This window comes from Capsicum annuum, chromosome 11 (assembly GCF_002878395.1).
Source record: "Capsicum annuum cultivar UCD-10X-F1 chromosome 11, UCD10Xv1.1, whole genome shotgun sequence".
NCBI lineage: Eukaryota > Viridiplantae > Streptophyta > Magnoliopsida > Solanales > Solanaceae > Capsicum > Capsicum annuum.
In genome coordinates this window covers 213,738,985-213,765,432 of record NC_061121.1, presented here as the reverse complement: position 1 = coordinate 213,765,432, position 26,448 = coordinate 213,738,985, and the positions used below count along the sequence as shown (strand labels likewise).

Genomic DNA, 26,448 nt, shown 5'->3' with positions numbered 1-26,448 from the left:
AGCAGTAAGTCCTCATCCTTCGAGTACATGATCATTACTTTATCATTTCAGTACTTAGTTTATTTCAGTAGTTGGAGTTAGTTGAGGACATGTCCCATCAACTCCTTATTTAGACAATTAGAGGCTTTCAGACAATAATATATTCAGACAGTTTATTTCAATTTTTGGTATTTCTATAACCCGTTTAAACATTATTTTATCAGATTTTATGTTTCATATTTAAACCTTATGACCTTACAGCTTATTTTTTCACATATATATATATTATGCAGTGTTCAGGTACAGATATCAGTCATGGGTTAGCTTGTGGTCCTTTAGGGTTATGAGTATCGTGTAGCATTTTGGGTACTAGATTCGGGGTGTTACAAACTTGGTATCAAATCCTAAGGTTCAACAGTGTCCTAGGAAGTCTGAAAAGCCACATCTAGTAGAGTCTTGTACATGGGTGTTTTGTGCACCACACTTATGTGTAGAGGGCTATGAGATGTTTTAGGAACAATTTCCCTTCTTTAAGTATTCATGTCGTGCGAGTGAGCACTAACTCAAGTTGAACTCTCAGTCTAATTCGCTCCTTCCTTTTATTATAGAACATGTCTCCCAAAAGGACTAACAAAAGAAGGACCGAGAACTAGTCGATACTTCTGCCCATCCAAGCAGATTCCCTAGATGAGCATGCCTTTCTTTGTGAATTCAGAATCAACTCTCTTACTATATCCTATTCAGTAGTAGCTCAGAGCAATCAGTAGGCCATTGTCCTAGCCAGGCATGTGATTCACACCTAACAGACCGAGGTGGGAAAGCATAGTAAGAAAGAAAGAGAGAAAATAAGAGAGCTAGAACAGGTAGCCTCAATATTAACTAGCCTAAGTTAGAGGGTGGTAACCGCTTTTAGTTCCACCTAAATTTTTTAGTTCCAGTTCCTTCCTTGGCCAGTACTCCAGTCTCTAAATTCAGAGATAGGACGTCCGGTCCTAAACCTCAGGGCAGTGTTAGTAGTGCCTGAAACTATCCCCTTTGTCAGAATTGTGGTAAGTATCATAAGGGCATATGCAGAGCCGACAGTGATATGTGTTTCGAATGTGGTAAGTCAAGTCACAAAGTCCAATGCTGTCCTAGTCTTGGTCCTCAAAGCCAGCATAATCATTCTTCAGCTCAGTCTGGTAGCCTGAATCAGCAGGGCGCCTCCTCCATCTCCATCAGTGGGCAATGCCCACACAGATTCCATGCTCTTCAACCCCGACAGAATCACGAAAGTCCATCTAATACGTTCACTGTCAATGTTGAGATCAGACCAAATGTTAACAGGACCTTTTTTAGTCTCCGCCCTAGTGGGTCAGTTTATCATAGCCCGACGGATATACAGGCACTGTTTGGTTATGAAAGCTCAGAAAGAGTCAGGCTTTCAGATTCCAGTAGTAGTGCTGGCATGTATAGGAAAGTGGTAAGGGAAAGATGATTCCCGACCCATCCTTATCTCAGTGTAAAGTTTTGTACTTCAGTTAGCATGATGCCATCGCATGTTTTACATCTTTGTTCCATGAGCCCAGCTTATATTCACACATTTTCCATGGAATCATGTATGATTCTAGTTCCCAGTATAAGGAGTTCAGTTTTACTCCCCTCAGTAATCCAAGACATGACCCACGAATGTAGAAAACTCCAAACTCCAGTCATGCAGCTCATGACGCATGTACATATATCATGCTTTATAGTATACTTAACTTCCATGACTCAAAATTAAATGCAAATCAGTGGGTCAATAGAAAGGTACAAAGCACGATTGGTGGCAAAAGGTTTTACTCAAGAAGCTGGAATAGATTATGAGAAAACTTTTTCACCAGTTATGAAATTTACCTCAATTCGATTGCTTTTGGCTATAGTTGCACGTTTAGATTTAGAATTACACCAAATGTACGTGAAGACCATTTTTCTCAATGGAGAACTAAAAGAGAAAATCCACATGGAAAAACCTGTAGGTTTTGTTGTTAAAGGCCAAGAAAAGAAGGTTTGTAAATTAAACATATCAATATATTTCCTTAAGCAGTCTTCAAAGCAGTGGTACCTGATATTTCATAAGGAAGTGATTTCATTTGATTTCACCATGATCGATGAAGACCATTGCATCTATGTGAAAAAGTCCAATGAAATGTTTGTGATTCTTTCGCTTTACGTGGATGATTTTTGTTAGCTGAAAATAATTTAGAGTATGTAAAAACTATTAAGTCATGGATTTCAAAGTCATTTGACATGAAAGATATGGGTGAAGAAGACTATATATTGGGTGTTAAAATCCAAAGAAACCGTTCCAAGAAAATTTTAAGTCTATCTCAAGAAACATATATAATGAAAAATTTGAAACGATTTCGAATGAGTAGTTGCAAATCTATGGATACTCCTATAGCAAGAGGTGAAACTTTAAGCCTTGAAATGTGTCCAAAGACTGAAAAAGAAAAAGTAGACATGTTTCGAGTACTATATTCCAATGTAGTTGGGAGTTTGATGTACACTATGATGTGTACTCGTCCAGACATTTGTTATGCCGTAGGTCTTGTTAGCAGGTATCAATCTAATCCTGGAAGAGATCATTGGAAAGCAGTAAAGAGAATTTTTTGATACCTGAAGGGAATTGCGGATTATTCACTATTCTATAGTGGATTCGATTTATCCATAAGAGGTTATACAGATGTTGATTGTGCTAGTGACCAGTATGATAGAAAATTAACTTCCGGTTATGCCTTGTTGCTAAATGGTGGTGCAATTTCGTGAAAAAGTAAGAAACAAACTTGCACAGCCCTGTCAACTATGGAATCAGAAGTTGTGGCTTGTGCATCTACAGTACAAGAAGCTGTTTGGTTGAAGAGATTCTTTGAGCATTTGAACATCGCAAAGAATTCTAAGGGTCCCATGATTTTATGTTGTGACAGTCAAGCGGCTATCGCATATACGAAGGATCCTACATATCACAGCAAGACCAAGCACATTGATATTAAGTATAACTTTATAAGAGACATAGTCGAAAATGGAGAAATAATTTTACAATACATTTCTACACAAGAAATGATAGTTGATCCCTTTACTAAGGCGATATCTAGAGACTTGTTTAAGAAACATGTTATGGCTCTAGGATTACGTAGGATATGATTATGTTTTTGTATTGTGGATGACTTGATTATTATTATTATTATCAATATAAGAATCTTGAATTTATGTTCAATCTCATATGCATGTGAAAATATGTTTTATTAATATAGTGTGTCGAACAAGTTGCGAGATTGGCTCTCTCACATGAGCAATCACCTCTTATGTCGAGGAACGTGAAGAGAAAAATTCCACCATAAGATAATGACTTATTTTGTAAAGCCAGATGTGAGTTTCTGTAATAATATGGATTTGAGGATTATTAAAAAAAGAAACTCAGGTTAGACATTTAGAGGTGTCTAGACCTAGATCTGTACGATGTTGAATGACTAAAAGAGTGAGACACACACACCAATATAAGGTGATAACATCGTAGCAAATGTTTCATACCACGTGAGCTTAGCGACCAATGGGTTAATGGAAGAATGAATCCCTACTTCTTCATTGTGTGAGACCCTAAAAAGTTATATTAACTTTTTATTGAAATACCCTTAGACCTTTGACTGTTTCTTGAAGTTTCGATCGGTATTGCTACTTTAGCATGTTACTAATAGCCATGGAAGATACGGTAATGCGGTGCATGTCTAAGAAAGCAATTGATTGGAACAGATAGATTCGAGTAGAAAGGGAAGACGATTAAAATGAATATTTTAACTTGCTTACACAAGCCGGCTATTACACTAACCATATAAGAGTCAAGTGTAATTGTGTATATAAAGAACATATAACAAGCCGGCTATTACACTAACCATATAACAAAATTGTGTATTTAAGAGAATGGGGGATCAGATAAGTAACTACTGAAGTAGTGAATGATGTCTGCGGTATTGTGAGTATTAGTATCCTCATATTAGTAGAGAATTCTTTCCACATGTCATTGGATTCCTAAGTATGGCTTGTAAAACCTTATAGGTAAAGTTCGTAATGCTCACAGGTCGCACAAACTATTTGTCGTATGAATTGGTGATTTGTTGATGTCGTACTGGCTCAGGTCATGTCCACCATGTGTGAAGTGGGAGATGTTGGATTACGGGTATGGGTCACCAATGTGGACTGACCCGACCAGACCTGTTTCTTATATCAGGAAAATGAGATTAACATATAATCTGAATTCAAAAGAAAAAGGGGGAACGATTATAACTATTCCCGCCCTAAAAGATCCCATATATGATCATGTTCTTTTTCCTTTTCTGATATGAGGCAAGAGAGAAAATACAGAGAGAAAATTGGGTCTTGAAAGGTAGAACCAAAATTAGCGACAACACCAAACAAGAGCATTTAATTGGTGAAACAATTTCGTTTCCAAGAGAAACGGAGTGGACTTGGGGCAGATCCTTTCGGAAGCAAGAATAATCGATTTCCGCTGCGAACTAAAGGTACACTGTTTTGCTCCGAAAATTACTAACAAGTGGTAAACCTACCAAGCCTTTTGATGCTGCCAGAGGTTTAAGGCAAGGATATTCGATGTCTCTATACCTGTTTGCCATAGCCATGGAATATCTTAGCAGATCGTTGAATGAGCTCAAAGATAAGTAATAATTCAAGTTCCATCCTAAATGTGCTAAATTGTGTATTGCTCATTTGTGTTTTGAGGATAATTTGTTACTAGTTTCCAAAGCTGATTTTCCTGTCTGTGACCATGCTACGTGAAAAAAATTTCAAATTTTTTGAGCTGCATCTGGACTACAAGCAAATATGTTCAAGAGCGTCGTGTACTATGGAGTAGTGCTTGATCTTTCTAACAATACCATTCAACATATGCTGTAACATAACCAAGTTAATCCTCCTTTCAGATACCTAGGAATACCTTGGCTATGAAGAAACTCAAGGTAATTGAGTGACAATATCTCATAACCAAGATAATCGCTAAAGTATCCTCCTGGACAGTGAAGAAATTATCATATGCTACTAGAGTACAAATATTGAAATCTATGATTTTTGGGATACAATCATATTAGGCTCAAATATTTGTTATCCCAGGGAAGATGATGAAAATCATTGAAGCTTATTGTAGGAGCTTCATATGGTCAGGTGCTAATGAAGTGACTAAGAAATCTCTATTACATGGAGTAGAATGTGTCTGCCCAAAACAGAAGGAGGCCTTAACCTTACCAACTTGAAACTGTGGAATAAAGCAGTCATATCAAAATCTTGTTGAGATTTGTCTAACGAAAAAACGCACCTTGTGGATTATATGGATCCATTCATATTATATCAAGATGCTACAATTAGAAATCATGCCAGTTCCACAACAAACCTATTGGATGATCAAGAAGATTTTTAATGCAAGAACACAACTTGGATTAATACAGCCTGTTACTGAAAAGCAGACTTATCAAGAGTACTTATCTGAAAATGTTAGGTGTCCTATCAAAATGACATGGAAAGGATTGATGTTCCTAAATAATGCAAGACCAAAAGCAGTATTCACTATGTGGTTGTAACTTCAGGATCGACTGCTTACTATGGACAGATTGAGAAAATGGAGAATAGAGGTCGAAGCTTAATGTACAATGTGCAAATTGGAGAAAGAAACCATGAATCATCCATTTTCTGAATGTGTGGTAGCTAGGAGACTTTGGAGTTGCAATGGCCACAAGTTGCCAACCAACGTAATTCACCTGAGAACAAATGCTAAATTGGATACTATACATCACCAAAGGGAAATCAAGGCATGCTCAAATAATAAAGATGATTTATGTAGAATACATTCATGCATAGTGGATATAGAGAGGAATACAAGAATTTGTTAGAAGAAGGCAAGATCATGTGATGCTTTAGCAAGAGAAATTACTTATATTTGTTATTCAAAAAAAAAAAAGTTTCCTAGTTAATGAGTAGTTGCATAAGAATGAGCTGAAGAAGTTACCTCCCTGGAAGGTGGACTTATAAATCTCTTTCTTACCTATAGAAATTGGTGTATGTTTGGATTTGTAAATATCTACTTGCTAATTAATGAAAGTTGGCTAGTTACAAAAAATAAAGGGTATCAATCTCAATGTCTAGAGATTTTTATGGTTTATTGAGGTTAATCTGTATGATTAAAGGAAATAAAATATTTTATGTGGCTGATTCAGTTGTCTAATTAGATGATTGAGAACATATATTTGAATCGAAAGTGTCTAATTAAAAAACTTTTACTAGGAATTAAGGAGTTCAATTGAAATAAAAATTAGTTTGAGTTGTGTCTCTGATTGTATTGAGATACTAGTGCTCCGTGACTTATATATCGTTGGGGTTTTTTGTGTTGACTTCTATACTTGTATTTCTCCTCCACATCTATTTATGATAAGATAAAGTTAATAGTATTTTGAGAGACGGACCCAGACGGACCCACGTGTAGCAGTAGGGTGCACGTGCACCCGTAAACGTCGAAAAAAATTATGTATATATATTTATATATACCTTAATAAATTGGAATATATACTATAGTGCACCCATAGTTGACAGATAGTGCATTTTGGTGTGCTAGTTGACGCCCACACTTCCACCCACGTAACCAAGGGTCGATTCCCGGGAAACACACAACGTTTTCTCTTATATTTCCAATTCTTCAGATTTAAAGGCTTATTAACAAAACTTGTTGAAATGGGGATTCGAACAGCGATCAGTACCTAAGGTAAACTCTCCTTCACCATTGACCTACCACAATGATTGTTAAAAATTGATAAAAATAAACTTCATATTTCAATTCTTCAGATTTAAAGGCTTATTACCAAAGTTGTAACAAAAATCAATGAAATGGAGATTCAAACTCACAACCAATCCCTAAGGTGAACACCCCTTCACCACTAACCTACCACAATTGATGGTTATAAAAGTAAACTTTATATTATAAGAAAGTAAAGTTATTATCTTAGAATTCATATTCGTTCGATATAATTATTTTTGCATTATTGTTCATGTTTTTGGCGATCAATTGAATATGATAATATCCCTTAATCTACACTCAAAGTTTTTCTAACGTCTTAAGATAATATTGGTGCACCACAATATTATCAAAAGCAATAAGCGTAAAAAAGCTTCAAAGTCTATTGTGTTTAATCACAAAGTACAAATAAAGTGTGAGATTTAACTAAAAAGGCATAAAAGGAGAAAAAAATATAAATATATGTTTAGTCCAAAACTAATAATATAAGTATGAATGAGAAATATATGAACAAAAAAATTATTTTTTTTCATAAAGTGAAATATCAATTGTTTAGCCTTCGTCTAGGAAAAGTATGTATTAGAAATTAGAACTTAGCACATTAAGCGGACGAGCGTTCAACACATTTTGAGTCTTACTTCGAGGCTTATGCGTGCCTTTCACAACATTGGTGCACCCACAGAATTCAAATCCTGGATTCGCCTCTGAGTATTTTATTCTCTTTATTATTCTTCGTTATCCACGTGATTTAGGTGGAGGGTTTGTTTAAAAAATTCACTTCGTGTATGAAATGAACTAATATTCATATGAATTGGTGACCACATCTTGTACTATGATGTATGCGGACAAGAAGGGCCATGTGTGTGGGCAGAATATGAAACTTGTAACATTGGTCAAGTGAAAATTTATTCTTAAATCTTGTGACTTCTTTTTACTTGAAATTAAATGGCCTGGTCTTGTTCCTTGTAATTTAAATTGTATTTGACTGGCCAAAAAGAGTACACACCAAACAAAAGGACAGTGTTATTGGGTCTACAAGAATACATGTTCTAGTTATTTCACTATTTTTTTGTCTTGTTTCACATTGCATTTGAAAGGACCATAGCTTTTGTTACAATCAGGCAGTGAAGACCATAGTGTCTTTACGATAAGGTTTTAATGGCATCATTAAACGATAAATTTAATCCCCATCATAAAAACTTCACTAGATAGTACTCGATTAAAATCTTGACCAATTGATTGATTTAAGTGGATAGCTCAATTAAGACCATTGACAAATGATTTTGTAAATATTTTTTTTACTATCAGGTCATCTCGAATATATCTATTATTACTATTTTTAAAAGAATTTCTAATAATGGAAAAAAGATAAGTTACATGTTCAATAAATGTATGTGCATATAAATAAGTCAACAAGTAGAGAGGGCCACATCGGATGTTTATTTTGAGCAACTTTTCAACTTGGTTAAGAAACATATTGGACAGTTGGTTACTATTCAACTTGAAATGTATCGAGCATATGGGAGAGAGACGTTAGGCGAAGGATGGTTTAGTGCATATTTGTTATCGAAAAATTATGTGGTGTATAGAGGCTAAACATTAACTATTACAAGTGTATATTTAATTTTGCACGCTCTTAACACAATGTAAAAGAAAATTTGCATATGTTCTTAGCTAAATTCTGGCTCCACCATTAATCGAGCTATATAATCAGAGGCGAAATCAGAATTTAAATTTTATAGGTTTTAAATTATAGAACAATAAAATCAAGTGTTAGTAATTAGATACTAATTTCATATATATATATATATATATATATATATATATATATATATATATATATATATATATAATATGAAAAAGGGCCAAAAAATTTGGCCATGGACTATCGCAAAAGGGCCAAACTTTCATTCTTACTACAAATAAAGGATTTTACATTGACTTCTAGCTTAGGTGTTGGATCATAAATTTTAAATATTTTTTATCTTACTGTGAGGGAGTCATGTTTAGTTATATTCTTGTAAAGAATATTAGAATAATGTTCATACTTGAATGTACATAAATACAACTCCAAAAGTGAAAAATGAGTTGACAAATAGATAAGTTGTTTTCCACATTTAAAGTAAAACTCCAAATTTGATTTGGAATTTCCATATTCAATACTGATCTACAAATAAAGTAAAAAATCATTTTTAATAAACATAAATACTAATATTTATGGTCAAACAGGTTGTATAGAATATATCAAAAACAACCTCTTTCAACTTTTAAAATAAGGATAAAGTATGCATACCCTTTACTTTTTCTAGATTCCACTTCAGAGGACTACTACCCTGACTCCTTTTTACCTCTTCTTAAAACTTTTACCCTTTTACTTCATTGATAGTTCAAACTTTGGCTTCATTTGATCATGAAAATAATAATTTTTCTGAGTTAAAAATGAAATTGAAGTTGAAGTTCGAGTTGGTGTGATGTTTGGCCATGAATATAAATTAAAGTTATTTTTGAAATTTTGTGAGAGAAATAGGAGAGAGAAAAGTCCAAAAACAATTTTCACTAAAAGTGAAATGATTTTTATGATCGAACACACCACTATTTTTTATTTTTTCACTAAAGTGAAATAATTTTTCAAAAAAAGTGAAAAAATTTCCATGGCCAAATGACTACTTATAATGTTAGGATCCGTTTGACCATAGGAATTTTTTATTTTTTTCGAAAAATTATTTCACTTTAATGAAAATTAGGGTGTTTGGCCATGAGAATATTAAATCCAATGTCAAATCGTTTTTAGAAAAGTGAACACAGTTTATTTTGTTTTTACTTTTTTCCAACTTCAATTTCAATTTTATTTATGGTTACAAATGATCCTGTTTTTTATTTTATAAAAACACCCTATTAATTTCAATCAACAGTAAGAGTTAAATGCCTAACTACCACATTATAGGGGTGGAGCTACAGCTAATCAAGGGTGTCAAGTGAACTCCCTTCGTTGAAAATTACATCATGTATATAGATTAAAATTTATAAAATAGGAATATATAGCTGCGGTTGCAGTTGTTGTTAGAGCCTTTGGCTCAGTAGCTAAGGTTGTGCAAAAGGATTACAAGGTCGAAAGATCATTTCTCAAGTGAGTTCCGAGTCCCCACTAGCTTATTTTTTTTATTCCTTTTAATTCTTCATTCTTCATTTTTTTTATTCCTTTTAATTCTTCATTCTTCATTTTTTTTAATTCCTTTTAATTCTTCATTCTTCATTTTTTTTTATTCCTTTTAATTCTTCATTCTTCATTTTTTTTATTCCTTTTAATTCTTCATTCTTCAATTTTTTTTATTCCTTTAATTCTTCATTCTTCAAACTCTTTCTTTTTACCCGCCTCCCTGCAGCCACACGAGACCCTCAATCAAAATCAAAATGTATAAATCAATTTTTCCTTAACAGTTTATAAGGTGCTATTTAATTATTTATATATTTATAAATTATTTTATTTAGATTAAAAGAATAATCCTAAAGTTAAACGAGTTTCAATTTTGGATAACATTTTTTTTGAGATATGTTAAAAGAAAAAATGTGTCACATAAGTCAAGGTAGAATCAAAAATTATTAGTAATTATTAAATTTAATTGAAACTTTAATTTAAATATTTATTTATATTAAATATAAAATAACATTTCAAACAAGTTTCTACCCAATAAATTAAAAAAATATATATTATGTCCAATTACACATATATTTTTCATTCCTCCTAATAGATTATTAGGAGGTTTGAAACAAAAAAAAATTAATGAAGAATTAATTTTTTTTTCATTGTTTTATAGGTGAATCGGAAAACTAACCACGATTTAAAAATATTTTTTATTTTTTTCACTTATTTTCTATCAAAACACAAAAAATTTAAAATCTATTATAATTAAGAAGCAGCAAAATTAAAGATAAAAAAATTACTTTAAATTTAAGTAAAAATCAACAAATTAGTATTTTTTTTTTTTGCTTGAATGTGTTATATGTGTTTAGTAAAAATCTCGATCCATCCATCATAGAACTATGATTTAGTTTATACAATTTACTGTGTATTTTTTATAACTAGAAAGAAATCCAAACTGAAGAAAAATTTAGACGGTTTGTATTTGATGAAAAATAAATTATTGACATTGTTTATGATAAAGTCGCTAGGTTGAGCAAGTTGAATATGAATTCACTCATTAATATTTTTTGTTAGCTGCTTTTTAAAATTTTGCACACCCTTCATAAAATATCTGGCTCCGCCACTGCCACATTATCCACTTCTTCGTACTTTCATTAATAAAAGACCTCAAAATTGAAGACAACTTCAATTTCTTTCTTCTTCATCAAAATCTACTCATGATACAACGGAACCTTAATCCGTTCATTCTTGTGACTCTTTATGCAACACCAACAATATTATTGTTTCCTCTTACATTTGGTTGTATCTTGTAGGTAAATTAGTTATGTTGAGTAATTTTGATAATTTCTAAATATTTGAGGTATAAAATTATATTTTTTTAAAAAAAAATTCAAAAATCTAAAAAATATGGTCAAACACAACTTTAATTTTATCTTCAATTTAAAAAGAAAAAATTCATGACCAAACGCAAATTGAAAGTGGGGATGTTTGTCAGCCGAGCAACTCCTTCTTCCCATGGTACATTCTCTAAAATGACAAGGATGACCCCATTAGATTAACCGCCCACAAATTAAACCAAAGTCAACAATTACGAATTGTCTATGCATTTGCCAAGAAGTTACTTCCAATCTCTTCTCTTTTTATGGGGTCCTTCTTGATGTAATTGGCCACTTATGGTCAAGGCCCCTTTTATGAGACTATATAATCTCCCCAAATCCGTAGTGGCCTTGTAGCTTTTCTCTCTTCAATAACACCAACTCACTCCCCACTTCTCCAATATTCTCTCATTCTTTTCACTCTCTAATCTTACTATCAATTAAATTATACTGATAGTATGACATACTATTATTAATACAATCAGTATATATAACTTCAATCTTTTAGTTTCCTAATTGTATACGTTGTTGACGATCACATAATCAATTAATGGCTGTTGCTCCTCCAAAGAACCAAAAGCATAAGAGGACTATGCTTCCACCAAGAAGAGGCCAAATTAAAGTTCAAATTTTTGAGAATTTGAGTAAAACTATATTTCTTATTGCTTCCAAAGCTTGGGAAATGTTGGAATTTTGCCTCCACAAGTTCAACTTCAAAAAGTAATTTTAAAAAAATGACCTCTTTATTATAAATCAAGTTTTCTTATATAAGTATTTCTTTGATGGTTAATTACTCTTATTATTCTTGAAATTGAATGAATGGTTTTGATGTGGTCACATGTGACATTATTGTATATCTTCTTTTTAATTAGTTTTAAATAGGTGATGATACGATAAAAAGGAATGGTCAATGGCTTTGAATTATTCCCTCCTTTAAATCGTGTAATATTTGATAATTGTACACTAGTACTGCCAAAAGGCTTTTGTGGTTTACCTTAATCTGCTACATCTTTTGTTGGAAGAACTAAAAGTGATTGAATAAAAATTATATTGTTAGTGATATCTATAGCAGATCTTGTGGTCGGGATTTTTTTCGGACTTTGCGTATAGCGAAAGTTTTAGTGCATCAAAAGTGTTTTTTTTTTTGGATATCTATAGTACTTATTAATTTCATATATTAATATGTTTTACGTGTGGTTAGCTTTTCTGTTCGTTATCTTTTTTTTCTTTAAACTTTCCTCTACGGCTTAACTTGAAATGAATTTCTTGGCATCACTCGACGACAACAACTATCCCTGAGTCTCAAGAAAATCTGAATCAGTTATATGTTTCATGTACATCACACTAACCTTTCAATTGCAGATAGTAATGATTGATAATTAAATGTAATATTTGCAGAAGTGATGGGCATTTTAATAAATTTATTAGTTATTAAATAAACTACAATGCGATCTATTCTAATGTTCTATCCACAAAATAATACAATATAATATGATAGATTTATTCATAGATAGTTAACAACCATCGAAGGCCAAAAAGATGTAAGCTTCAGCCTTCTATATTTTAAGTTGGTAACTCGCAAACCCTTTATTTCTCCATATTAAATAAGATTTTCTTGTTTGTTGTAACTTGTAGTAATAATGAATTATTTGACTATAATACAAGCCCTCGTGTAAGAATATGTTTAAACTCTTCATACATTACAAATCCTTGTCCCAATGTTTCCATAGGGAAACACCTCACTTACAACCCTTGTTATTTAAAAATATCGATGGATGTGTGATGTGTGTCGGATCCTTCAAAAGTAGTGTATTATTGAAAAATTTGACACGGGTACGACATCATTTTTGGAAAGCCCGAGCAACGTAACGGCGACAACTACTCTGAATAAGGACACTCAGGACAACATTTGAATTATTTTACTGATCCCAATAACTATTTTGATCACTGCAAAAAAAAATAAAAATTACTGATTCTATTGATGCCAATTAGCTGAGGCTTATCAATAGTGGCCCAAAGAATTCCTTATTTCCCTCTATGAACTCCCGAGAATTACTTGTATGAGCTTGCTATAGGTATGATATGATGATCCATGGCATAAAACCAAATAGAGTGTACCAAATAAGGTATTAGTAATACAGATTCAAAATGCGTTCATTACTTTTTAAAATGTTATCCTACCAAATGACCCCCAAGTGTAATAAGCAATTGTGGGATGTTTATTCTGGAATATAATGTAACACACACCTGGGTCATTTTAGGATACGAACATCCACGGGTTTGTTGCCGAGGTCTTCTTGTTCTTGTTGAATTCGTCCAGCAGATGTCTCAAGTTCAGGATTGCACAATTCTAATTTAATCAGTCGTAATGAGTGGATATCTGCAAACTCAATGGGTATTTCTTTCAAATTTTGGCAAAAGAAAAGCACGAGGCGCTCAAGGACAGGAAAATTGTCATCCGTGGCTTTCCAGTACTCGAGTTTAGAATTTTGAATTACCAAAAGCTTCAATCAAGTAAATCCTCTAACCTTTGGAATTCATTTTTTGCCACGACAAGCATTGTACATCAGCTTCAGCACCTCAAGGTTAGGGAACTCAGCTATGATGTCCAAGTACGACCAATTTAGATTAGTTCCTGCCAACTTTTAACTTCCTGAGCGTTGCTGGAAAAGCTTTTGCACTTGGAATGATCGCTGGCAAATTGCCTATAGATAGTAATGTTAAACTCAATGCTTCAAGTTGCTGCAGTTGGACAAGATTGTTAAGAAATCCAGAATTTTGAAAACTTTCATAGTCATGTTCATCTCCATGGATTCCTAATTTTTCAATATTCTGAATCCCCGAAACAACCTCCTTCGTGCAACATGGAGACAAGTAAGAAATAGTTTGTATATTTGACAAATCCAAGTGCCTCCCTTTGTCAACAGATCCGCTTGGGCGATCTGGCAAATAAAAGTTGTTCCGACATTTTAGATGCCTTGATTGCATTAGTCACCAAATTTGCTCAGGTAAAGTTATACTCAATGCACAATACCCTTTAACATCGAATGTCTGCAAATTCCATAATCAACAAATTTCTGGAGGCACGTCAAGATTCATAGAGCAGGGCAATGCTAGGTACCTCAACCATATGAGACTTAGTATCTCTCGAGGGAAACAATTGATCTTTATGGGACTCAAGTCCAAGACTTGGAGTAATTTGACATATAAAAGCTCTGATTCGAGAATAAAAGTTGGAGAGTCATAACCAGAAAAGAAAATAGAACGAATTCGTCTCAAAAGATTGTTGTCATCATGATCTATCAACTGACGATGTCCAGGGGTAAGAAGGGCCCTATAAAGACCATAGCGAAAATCACAATTTCATCATCCGTCCAGCGTTTGAAGGGCCTCATGTTATGGCTAATGAGAGATTGGTATTCTGAAGGAACATGATTTGCATCGGATTTTTCAAACACAATGTCGTCCATGATAAAAACGTTTCCCCTTTGAACTTCTCTCAAGCACAGGTCAAATATATCATGAACCCTACATGATCGAAGTTTTGTTCCATCTAGATTTTTCTCACTGACTAGAACTAGACATCTGTTGATAAGATCTTGTAAGCACTTCTCAGCCTCCCCTTTCAAGTCATTTTCCATATTCAGGAACCCCTCAGCAATCCATAATCTCACCAATCTCTTTACTGACACCTCACTGTCTTCCAGAAAAATTCCAAAATACAAAAGGCATGCTTTTAGGTTACTCGTCAAGTGATTGTAACTCAACTCAAGCACTTGGGAACATTGTTCATTAGGATCATTTGTGACGAATGATTTGACATCTTTAGCAACACTTTCCCAATCTTCTATTGTCCTTTTAGATTTGAGAAGCCCTGTAACCACCACAATAGTTAGTGGTAACCCGTGACATTCTTCTGCAATTTGCTTCCCAACAGTCACGAACTCAGATGGTAATGCTTCATTTGAGAATGTTACCTGTTTAAAAAGGTTTCAACTCTCATCTTGATCCATAAAATCCATTTGCAAAAAAAAATTCTTTGTACCAGCACAACGAGCTCCCTCAGTGTTACGGGTTGTCATCAATATTCTACTCCCATTGTTTTCACTTGGAAAACATAGTCTCACGTCATCCCATGCTTCACTTTTCTACATGTCATCCAGTACAAGTAAATATCTCTTACCCTTTAAACTTTTCTGTAGCATGTCAGCTAGCTCTGCCTCGTCGTCCATGTCAAACGTGTCACCCTTTGTAGAACGCAGAAGACTCAACAAGATTTTCTTTAGATTGTTTTGTTGAAATACAGTAGCCCAAGCACAAACATAAAAATGAGATAGAATTGATACATCATTGTAAACTTCTTTCGTTAAGGTTGTTTTACCTATGCCTCCCATTTCGACAATTGGGATGACTTTGGGTTCGCCAGAGCAGCCTCTAGTCAGATCTTCTAACAACCGTTTCCTTTGAGCATCATGTCCAACCATATTGTTCTTAACATTTAGGGTATCTTTTGTTGAACTTGAAAATTTTTGAACTATTGATTCCTTTGATATTTGTTTGCCTTTAACTTGAATCTTTGTCGACTCTTTTCAGACACGATTATTAATGTCCTCTATTACTTTTGCAGGCTTTGAAGATACCGTTGAAGTGCCTTTCTTTTCTGGCTTTCATTTTCTTTCATTACAGTTTCGATTAGTCTCAGTTGAATTGTGTATTCAACAACATTTGCAACTTCCTTCACCTCTACATCAAAATTGTCATTTCCCCAGAAACATTGTTTCTCTCAAAGTTCTTGAGAAATACTTCCAGGGAACTAACTTATTCATGAAGCGCAAGCAATTCTTCTATGTGGTCACAAATTAGAGATTGCACTGGCGAATTGGATATCAAGATCGATTGTATTGTTCTCATAAGAGAAGCAACACTAGCATAAGCTATATCTATTAACTATTGTGTTCCAAGTATGACCTCAAACCTGCAAGTTGCTATAGGGGATCAATGATTTTATAAATAACATGATCTGCAAAATCCATTGATCTGGTCTAGTTAAATTGAACCTTTTTTTTCGAGTTACTACCTTTTTATAGAAATTGCATATGACTTCTAAGTAAAGATTGTCAATTTTACAACACATTATAATTTTCATGTAATTTTTGTTCTTACTTGAAATTTGGTAATGATTAGGGAAAAAATAATCTTTACCAGCATCTAGTACCCTTATTTCCAGGTTATTAATAGACATAAGGAAATTTTGTTCCTGAAAATCTATTAAAAACTATATATGCTCAACAACAATATACCCAATTCTACTAGTGAGGTCTGAGGAGAATGGTTTGTACTCGGGTCTTATTTCTATGTTGCTCAGACTCTCCAAACTATTGTCATACCTGTGCCGGATCCTCCAAAAATGCACTTCTTTTGGAGGATCCAACCGACATCCCCCCACATTTTTGCAGTGTCTTAGCATCATAAGTTACACCCTTGTACTAGCATCACAAGTCAAAACAATCTCAAATCGCAAATCTATAATATTCCTTAATTTTCTCAATCGCTTTTATGCAAATTCCTAAAAGGAGTTAAAACTTGTACAAGGATAGATTTAAAAAGTTTTAAGGGTTCTTTTTCGTTTGAGTTTAAAATAACACGAATGTCGGAATCTAGGGTCTATTGGAAACAACTTATCTACCTCATAAAATAAGAATAAAATTTGTGCACATTCTTCTCAGACCCCACTTGTGATAAATTACTACTATTAATAAGAGTGAAGAAGCAGACACCTCTTCGTCAACATGTCTTCTTCTTCACCTGATTCAGCTGTTCCATGATTTTACTATATTATCCCTAATTAATTATTTTAAGTCATTCATATATAAGAAAAATTAATAATACTTAATTTAAAAAAGGTAAAATAGACAATTATGACATGTCTGCTTCAGCTGCTTCAATGTAGTTTTATTATATCACCTTAAATTAATTATTATAAGTTATCTAGGTATTAAAAAATTAATAATATTTAATAAATAATAAAATAGGTATAAATGATAAATCAATTGTTGATGTTTTAAATTAGTAGGACATCTTATATGAAGACTTATTTAAAAAAATTCACAAGTATGTTTGCTCCATGATTTTACTATATTACCCCTAATTAATTATTATAAAACATTTACATATAAGAAAATTAATAACATTTAATAAAAAAGGTAAAATGAACATTTATGACATGTCTACTTCAGCTGCTTCAACCGTAATTTTACTATATCACCCCTAATTAATTATTATAAGTCATTTAGGTATTGAAAATTTAATAATATTTAATAAAAATAAAATTGACATAAAATGATAAATTAATTCTTGATGTTTTAAATTAACATGACATCTTTTATAAGACTCATTTAAATTATTTTCACAAATATTTTCTCATAGTAATTTTGTTATATCACTTCTAATTAGGTATTATAAGTCATTTAGGACATATCCACTTGGCTGCTTCAATCATAAAATTTGGTTGACTCTCGAATTTATTTCAGTGCTACTTAAATTGGAATAGAAGAAAAAGTAATAAATCATAATAATTAAAAATTTAAATTATTTTAAGAATATAATTGAATATCAGTACCACAAAAATTTGGATAAGGAGAGTAACATATATTATTTGAAAATTACATTAAAAAATATTATAAATTCAATAGTTAACAATTAAAAATATTTAAAAACATATTAAGAATCTGATTGATTATTTAAATTATATTTGTGTCACATAAATTCGGGATAGTTTATAATTTGCATGTTTTTATTATTTTAATTTAGTAATTTGTTGATCCAAATGATGTTTTCGAATTTAACATGTTTTAAAAATTTAGTACTTTGTTTATTTTAATTTATTTACTTTATTTTGGTAAAATATTATATATTTAAAAATTATGCAAAAAATAATTATAAGTCATAACTATTAACATCTTATAATATTTTTAAAACATATAGTAAAAAATATGATTGACTTTTGAAATTTTAATAGTGTCACATAAGTTGCGATAAAGCAAGGAACATAAATTATTTGAAATTACATTAAAAAATACTAAAATCACAAAGATTAACAACTTAAAATATTTTTTTTTAAAAAAACATATTAGTAAAAAAATTTGACTGACTCACTAAATTTTAAAATTGGGACAAAGCGAATAACATAAATTACTAAATTACATAAAAGATATTATAAATCACAATGATTGGCAACTTAAATTATTTAAAATTAATAAAAAAATAATTGACACTCCAAATACTATTTGTATTACATAAATTGAGATAACGTAAATAAGATATGTTGGACCCGTACTGGCACGGACTACGGTATCTAGTAAATGGAGAAAGAGCGCAACACAAAATACAAAAAGCAATCAAGAAATGAACGAATAACTTAAAGAACATATAGTATATAGTAACCAAGAAAGAAATTTTGAGAAGACAGGGAAAATGGAATACCTCTTGAGTTGCTAAAACGGTGTATGCAATCTAGTTACCAAGTAGTAATAAATTATATATACAAAAGAGGACTTTGCATATGACAGATTCAATAATAAAGGAAATATAATATTGTATATGCTACCTTGAATAACATCTACTCACGTTAGTCTCCCACTTCTCCAATATTCCCTCTCCTTTTTTTTCACGCTCTAAATTTACTTTCTATTAAATTAGACTGATAGTATAAAATATAATAATTATTTTACCATCAATATGTATAACTTCGATCTTTCTTTTTCTAATTGTATGCATTGTTGACAGTCACATAATCATTTGATGGCTATTGTTCCTCCAAAGAACCCAAAAGCATAAGAGGCCAAATTAAAGCTCAAATTTTTGATAATTTGAGCAAAACTATATCTTTTATTGCTTCCAATGCTTGGGAAATGTTGGAATTATGCCTCTACAACTTCAACGTCAAAGAAACAAATAAAAAAAAATTGATCTTATTATTCCTCTACAACTTCAACGTCAAAGAAACTATAAATCGAGTTTCTTCATGTAAGTACTTTTGATGGTTAATTACTCTTATTATTCTTGAAATTGAATGGATGATTTTGACTTGGTCACATGTGGCATTGTGTATATGTTCTTTTAATTAGTTTTAAATAGGTGATGATACTATAAAAATAAAAAAGAATTGTCCGTGGCTTTGAATTATTCTCTCTTCTTTAATTTGTGTAACCTTAAAAATTGTACAATAGTGTACTGCCGGAAGAGGAGTGGTTTGGTTGGAAAAGAGTAATCCGGGATGATTAATTTTGAAATTAGTTATCTCATGTACTCTCTTCGTTCCAAATTTAGATGACACATTGATTAAGAAAAATAATTAATTATATGGCTAGTTTACCATAGTACCCCTTTTAAATGATGTTTATATTTTAATTTGTAGAAAAAGTAATTAATCCAAAGGATAAAACATGAAAAAAAAATTGTCTCTTCTTGATTATTGAAAAAGGACAAGTAAAATGGGAAATCAAATTAGAAAATTTGGGACGGATAATTTGGAATGGAAGGAGTATGTAGGATAACTTATCTCATCATTATGATGTAAAAGGTGAGATAATAATTTCGGTATTAGCTAATAACTCATACCAAACATGAGATAAAATAATATTCATCTTATCCCTGCTACATCTTTAGTTGGAAGTACTAAAGCGGTTTGGTATTACAGTATTAATATACTTCCATAAATTAATAAGTTTTTAAGTGTTTAACGTTTGGTTAGCTTTTCTATTCTCCATTTATTTTTCCTTTTAAGTTATCGTCGATGGCTTAATCTGAAATTACTTTCTTGGCACCAAAAGTTTGTCTGTTATTTTATGAGTTGCAAATATGAATGACACGTGTTGCTAAGTACTTGGGTGTCTCTAGGAGAACCAAAATCCAAAATTAGAGATATGAAAAGCAATTAAGAATTGATGATGCGTTCGAATAAAAAACTTGAGTGTCATTTGTGGGTTTGTGAGTTGGTTCAAAATTGATTATAGTTGTGCATGCAAAATATGTTTATATTTTAGATAGAAAAAGTAAATGACCGACAACTAAAGTGTGTGTTTTTTATAAAAATTTGATAATATTTCACGTAGAAATTATACCTGATAATTCTAATATGAAATTTAAAAAATTAAAAATATTCTCAGGTGTTTCTGGTGTCCACTCCTTTTTATAAAGATGGGGAAAAACGGTGGGAGGAAGCATCCATTATTTGATTAAAAATATTTTTATAGTGCTAAAGTGTTTATATACATGCATGCTTTTTATAGTGTACTAAAGTGTATATGTTTTTTGGAGCTTAGTAAATCTTTACACATTTAGTTACGAAATTATTGAAGTTGTATTGACTCTGTTTAATTTATTCTTAGTAAAGCAGGCGTATATTTGAGGATAAAATTTATGATTTTTATTCTTTTAATATTGAAAAAAATAAATTTATTTTTTATTTTTTATTTCTATGACGGCTAAATAAAATTTTAAGGAAAAAGTCATCGTTTTCACTTCAAACTATACACGAAAAGTCTAAGACACGCTTAAACTATTAACATGACCTATTACACACCTATACTATATAAAAGTAAATTTAATTACTCTCCGCAATACCTATGCCCAAGTTTAATGAGTGGAGTACTCCACTCGCCCTGTGGTGATGTCACGTGTTTAATTCGATTTTAAAATAAATTAACAGACCCTTAAATTAAACCTAACCCAACCCAACTAAATTACCACATCCTAACCCGACTCAATCCAATTATTTCACCCTACTCGATTCATTCGGGTAGAATATGAATCGACAAAAGAAAATCTATTTGAAGACCACCAACCGACGAACAAAAGGGAAACTTCAAAATCATTTCTCTCTTTTCTTTTCAAGTTTATTAGCAAATTTCAACACGATAAAAAGGATAAACACCTAATTTTTTGTGTTTTTCATTGTTGATAATCAAAAATCATTTATTTCTTTCATGTTTGCATCGAACCTCTTTCAATTCATGATCTTATTCTTGCTTACAAAGTTTACTCAAGCTTATCTTAGTCATTAAAGTACCTTGATTAAGAAAAATAATACAAAACAAGCTCTAAGAGAGGTTGAACAAACACTTGAGGGAAGAAACAATTATAGAAATTTGAACAAAATTAAGACAAAAGAACTATATTTTCTCGCAATACGGTAAGAAATCAAACGACTAAAAAGATTTAGTTATCAATTCTTCAAACAAATGTTCTAAATTTCCATTTTGGATGACCAATTTGGGAATTAGGGTACTTGAGTTTGGATCCCCAAATTGACCTAAATGGAGGTTTTTGTTCAACATAACCATTGAGGATTATAATTTATTAATTTTTTAATATTTTTAACGTTTATTTTTTAGTTTTAAAAGGTTAAACATGCTTATATTGAGTGTAAAAAACATGTCTGGATATGGGTATTACGGGGAGTAATTAAATTCACTTTTATATAATATAGATGTGTAATAGGTCACATTAATAGTTTGAATGTATCTTAAATTTTTTGTGTATAATTTAGAATAAAAACAGTAACTTTTTTCAAATTTAAATTTAAAATATTATTATACATAGTCCATTAACTATAAAATACAAAGTCTCGTAATAAATGAGTCTGTTATAAAGTGGTTTTTACTAAATTAATATTTCCTTTGGTAAAATTTTAAAAGAAAAGAGTTTGTTGTCCATATAAACAAACTTTTATTGTGTACCAGACACATCCAAGGCGCGTGTGATGGGACTTAGGTTTTCTCAATATTCTCCCCCTTTCATTGACTCAATACACAACTATAGATAGATATAATACACATTACTAAAAAGAGATACAGTCCTGCTTTCATAGACTTTTTAATTATAGAGGAATAAGGTTTTGTGCTAGGACTTGAAGCACTCATAGAGGTATCGTCATTACAATTATTGTAGACGTATCAAGGTTGAGGAGGTCAAGAATATTATTTATAGGATGTGAAGCGGTTAGGCGACTGGGCCAAATAAGATCTCGATGAATTTTTAAAAGAGCTCTAGCGGAGCAGATATGGAGAGGCCGAAGAGATTATTTAACATTATTTTTAGGACAGCAAAAATGCACGAAGATTGAAGACATAGTACGAAGATACCATTATATAAGAATAAGGAAAATATTCAAAGTTGCAACAATTATAGAGATATCAAGTTGTTGAGTCATATGAAGGTTTGGAAAAGGGTGGTAGAGTTGTGGCTAAGAAAGATCATTACTATTTTCAAGAATCAGTTCAGTTTCATGTACCGTCGCTCGACTACTAAGATCATTCACCTCATAAGGAGGTTAGTGGAGCAGTTTAGGGAGAGAAGGAAGGACTTGCACATGGTGTTTAATATCGATCTCGAGAAGACGTACGATAAAGTCCCCGTGAAGATTCTATGGAGGTAATTGGAGGCTAGAAGACGTACGATAAAGTCCCTGTGAAGATTCTGTGGAGGCGATTGGAGGCTAGAGGTGTGTTTGTGACATACACTAAGTCTATATAGGACATGTACGATGGAGTGAATACTTATGTGAGAACGATATGAGGAGATTTAGAGTACTTTCTTATTTTGACAAGGTTGCATCAGGTATCGTCTCTTAGCCCATTTTTATTTGCCATGGTGATGGATGTTTTGACGCGGTGTATTCAAATAAATGCCTTGGTGTATATGATTTGTTAATGATGTTATACTAATTGATGAGACCCGTGGGGAAGTAATGATAATTGAAGGTTTGGAGACAGACCTTAGAGTCTAAAGGATTTAGGTTGAGCAGGACCAAGATGGAGTACTTGAAATGTAAGTTCAGTGATTCGACGCATGAGACTAATGTGGTAATGGAGCTGGATTCTCAGGCCACTCGAAAGAATATTAGTTTCAAGTATCTTGAGTATATGATTAAGGGGAATGGAGAGATTAATGAAGATATCATGCACCTTATTGGTGCATGGTGGTTAAAGTGGAGCCTCGCTTTGGGAGTCTTATGTGATAAGAAGATGTCTCCTAAGCTTAAAGGTAAATTCTACAGAGTGACAGTTCGACCGACTGTATTATATGAAGTGGAGTGTTGGTCAGTTAAGAACTCATACATTCAAAAATTGAAGGTGGGACAGATGAGGATGTTGATATGGATATGAGACTTATCAAGAAAGATAAGATTAGCAACGAGGTTATTCGAGAGAAGATGAGAGCGACTTCGATGAAAGATAAGAGGCAGAAAGTAAGATTGCAATGATTCAGACATATGATGAGGAGATTCATGGATGCTCCAGTATGCAGGTATGATAGGCTGACTATGGTTGATTTTAGGCGGGGTAGAGATAAATCGAAGAAATATTAAAATTAGACATGACATGTAGCGGTTACAGCTTACGCAAGACATAACCCTTGATAGGAAGGTGTGAAGGATACAAAGTAAGATTGAGGGCTAATGGGTAGGAGTGTGACCGTAATAGTAGGAAGGAGTGCCTTGTTTGTATCTGTACTCGTAATTTTTTATTCTTAGTGTTTTGATGATGTTTGTGATTTTGAATAGATAACTTATAGTATTACTATGTCAGTGTCTTGTTTCTTTATTATCTAGAGATTTATTATCTCATTTTGTTATTTATTTTTATGTTTTTTATTTTTTATATTGTTATCTGTCCTGAGTCAGGATCTATCGAAAAATAGTCTCTCTACTTCATTTGAGATAATGATATGAACTATGTACACTTTACCCCCTTCGAATTTTACTTTATGAGAATACACTAAATGTGTTGTTGCTGTTAATTTGAAGACATCATCATTTAAATGTAATAAACTTTAATACTTTAAGAGAAAAGACATAAAGTCACCCCTCAACTTGTCCAACTTTTTCAAAAAGATACCTAAATTTTTTGGGCGACCTATTGTTGGGTTTAATTGGTGTGAATGAAAAATGAAGGGACATAACCTTTGAGCAAAAGACATATTATTTTGGAAAAGCTGTGACTGTTCAGATAATTGTATCTGTTCAGAAAAAGACACAATGTTTCGAATGAATAGATATGACTCTTCCAAAGAATACACTTTTTAAGTGAACTATTGCCATCTTTCAGAAGAGGCATCTGATGGCTATATAAATCTACTTTCATCTATAGGTTTAGAGATGAATAAAAAAAATTCTGAAATAAAAACTCTTTTTGTCTTCAAAACATTCTTTGTGATCAATCGAATCGTTGAGTGAGTTCAACGAATCCAATTATTTGAGGTACCACTATAGTTGGATTGAAAGTCATTTTATCCTGGGAGGAAGATTCCAAAACCTCGAGTATAGTGAGGGAAATTATTTCTTAAGGACACTCCGTGAAGTCGGGGGACTTGACTTTATATTTTTGTTTCATCTTAATTTCTGAAAAAATAAAATACACTTCTTAGAAAGATCACTTTGATCTTGTGTTGAGGGTGTCTATGTACTTCATAGTGTTTTTATTTTAAACTTGAACTAGTGTTGAAGTTGTTGTGCCTAAATATAGATTCTTGTACCCGAAAACTACATAAAATAACAATCTTAAGGAATAATCTTGGGAAAAAAAAATCTTTATTTTATTTTTATTTTTTTTGGTGAAATTTTCTTTTCACTAAAGTTTTTTTTTTAGAATCTGTATTGCTTGTTTTTTGAGATTAAAGCTTTAAGCTTTCTATTCCATTTGAACTTAACTAGTGATTCGAAGACAAAAAATCTTCATCACAAGTGAAAGATCACTCGGTTGACGATTGAAAGTCATAAAAACTTCATCGTTAACTAGAAACAAGAAGAAGAGTTTAAAGTTGCTTAACTTTATAAGTAGTATTCTAAAAATACTAAATTTTATTGTCTTGTGGTGACAGGAAAAATGACTAACTAAAGTCAAATGCAAGATGTGGCTACGACTTTAGGGGCAACTAGTATTGCCTCAACAAGTCAAGAAAATGCTCCATAACCAATGGCACCTGCGGAGAAGCCCAGAAAATTTGTGGGCATTGACTTTAAGCGATGGCAGAAAAAGATGTTATTCTACCTCACAACACTATGTCTTCAAAGGTTTACTAGTGAGGATGCTCCTGAGGTGCCCGAGGGAACCTCAAACAAAGAGCATTTCATAATTGTAGAGGCTTGGAAACACTCAGACTTTCTTTGCAGGAATTATATCTTGAGTGGTCGCCAAGACGACCTATATAATATTTACAGTAGAACTAAGACATCGAAGGAATTGTGAGGGGCACCAGAACGAAAATACAAGACAGAGGATGCGAAAATTAAGAAATTCTTTGTTGCAAAATTCCTGGACTTTAAAATGATAGATAGCAAATTGGTTGTCTCTCAAGTGCAGGAATTGCAAGTAATCATTCACGATCTCCTAGAGAAAGATATATCTTTGAAAAATACCTTAGTTGAACAAATTAAAAATGTTCTTAGTACTCACATAAACTGTTTTGTAGGTTTGATTGCGAATGATGCATTTCAAGTAGCAGCGATCATTGAGAAGCTAGTACCTATGTGGAAAGACTTCAAAAACTACTTGAAGCACAAACGCAAGGATATGACTATCGAAGATCTTATTGTCCGACTACGTATTAAAGAGGATAATAAGGCTGCTGAGAGAAGGTTAAAAGGGAATTCTACAATTAATGGAGCACATATTATAGAAGATGACCAAAATAATTCTAAGAAAAGAAAGAAAGTTGAACAAGGAAGCCATCAACCCAAGAAAAAATTCAAGGGAAAGTGCTTCAACTTTGGCAAGATTGGCCATAAGTCCACGAATTGTCGTGCCCCTAAGAAAGGCAAGAAAAAAGATCAAGCAAATATGATTGAGTCCAACAAAGAATGTGATGATCTGTGTGCTATGTTTTCAGAATGAAACTTGGTGGAAAATCTTCGCGAGTGGTGGATGGATTCTGGTGCCACCCTCCATATTTATGCCAACAAAGATTTGTTTTCGTCATTCGCTCCGGTTCAAGTATAAGAAATGATCTACATGGATAACTCTGCTACGGCTAAGGTAGAAGGAACAGGAAAAGTGGGCTTGAAAATGACTTCAGGAAAGGTCTTGACACTTAACAATTTCTTGTACGTTTCAGAATTACGTAGGAACTTGATTTCTGTTTTC

At 32.4% G+C, this 26,448-nt stretch overlaps 1 pseudogene; it reads right to left on the bottom strand.

The window, feature by feature from the left end:
- Positions 1-12,766: 12,766 nt before the first annotated feature.
- Positions 12,767-17,128, bottom strand: LOC124888965 (annotated as a pseudogene).
- Positions 17,129-26,448: the final 9,320 nt, after the last annotated feature.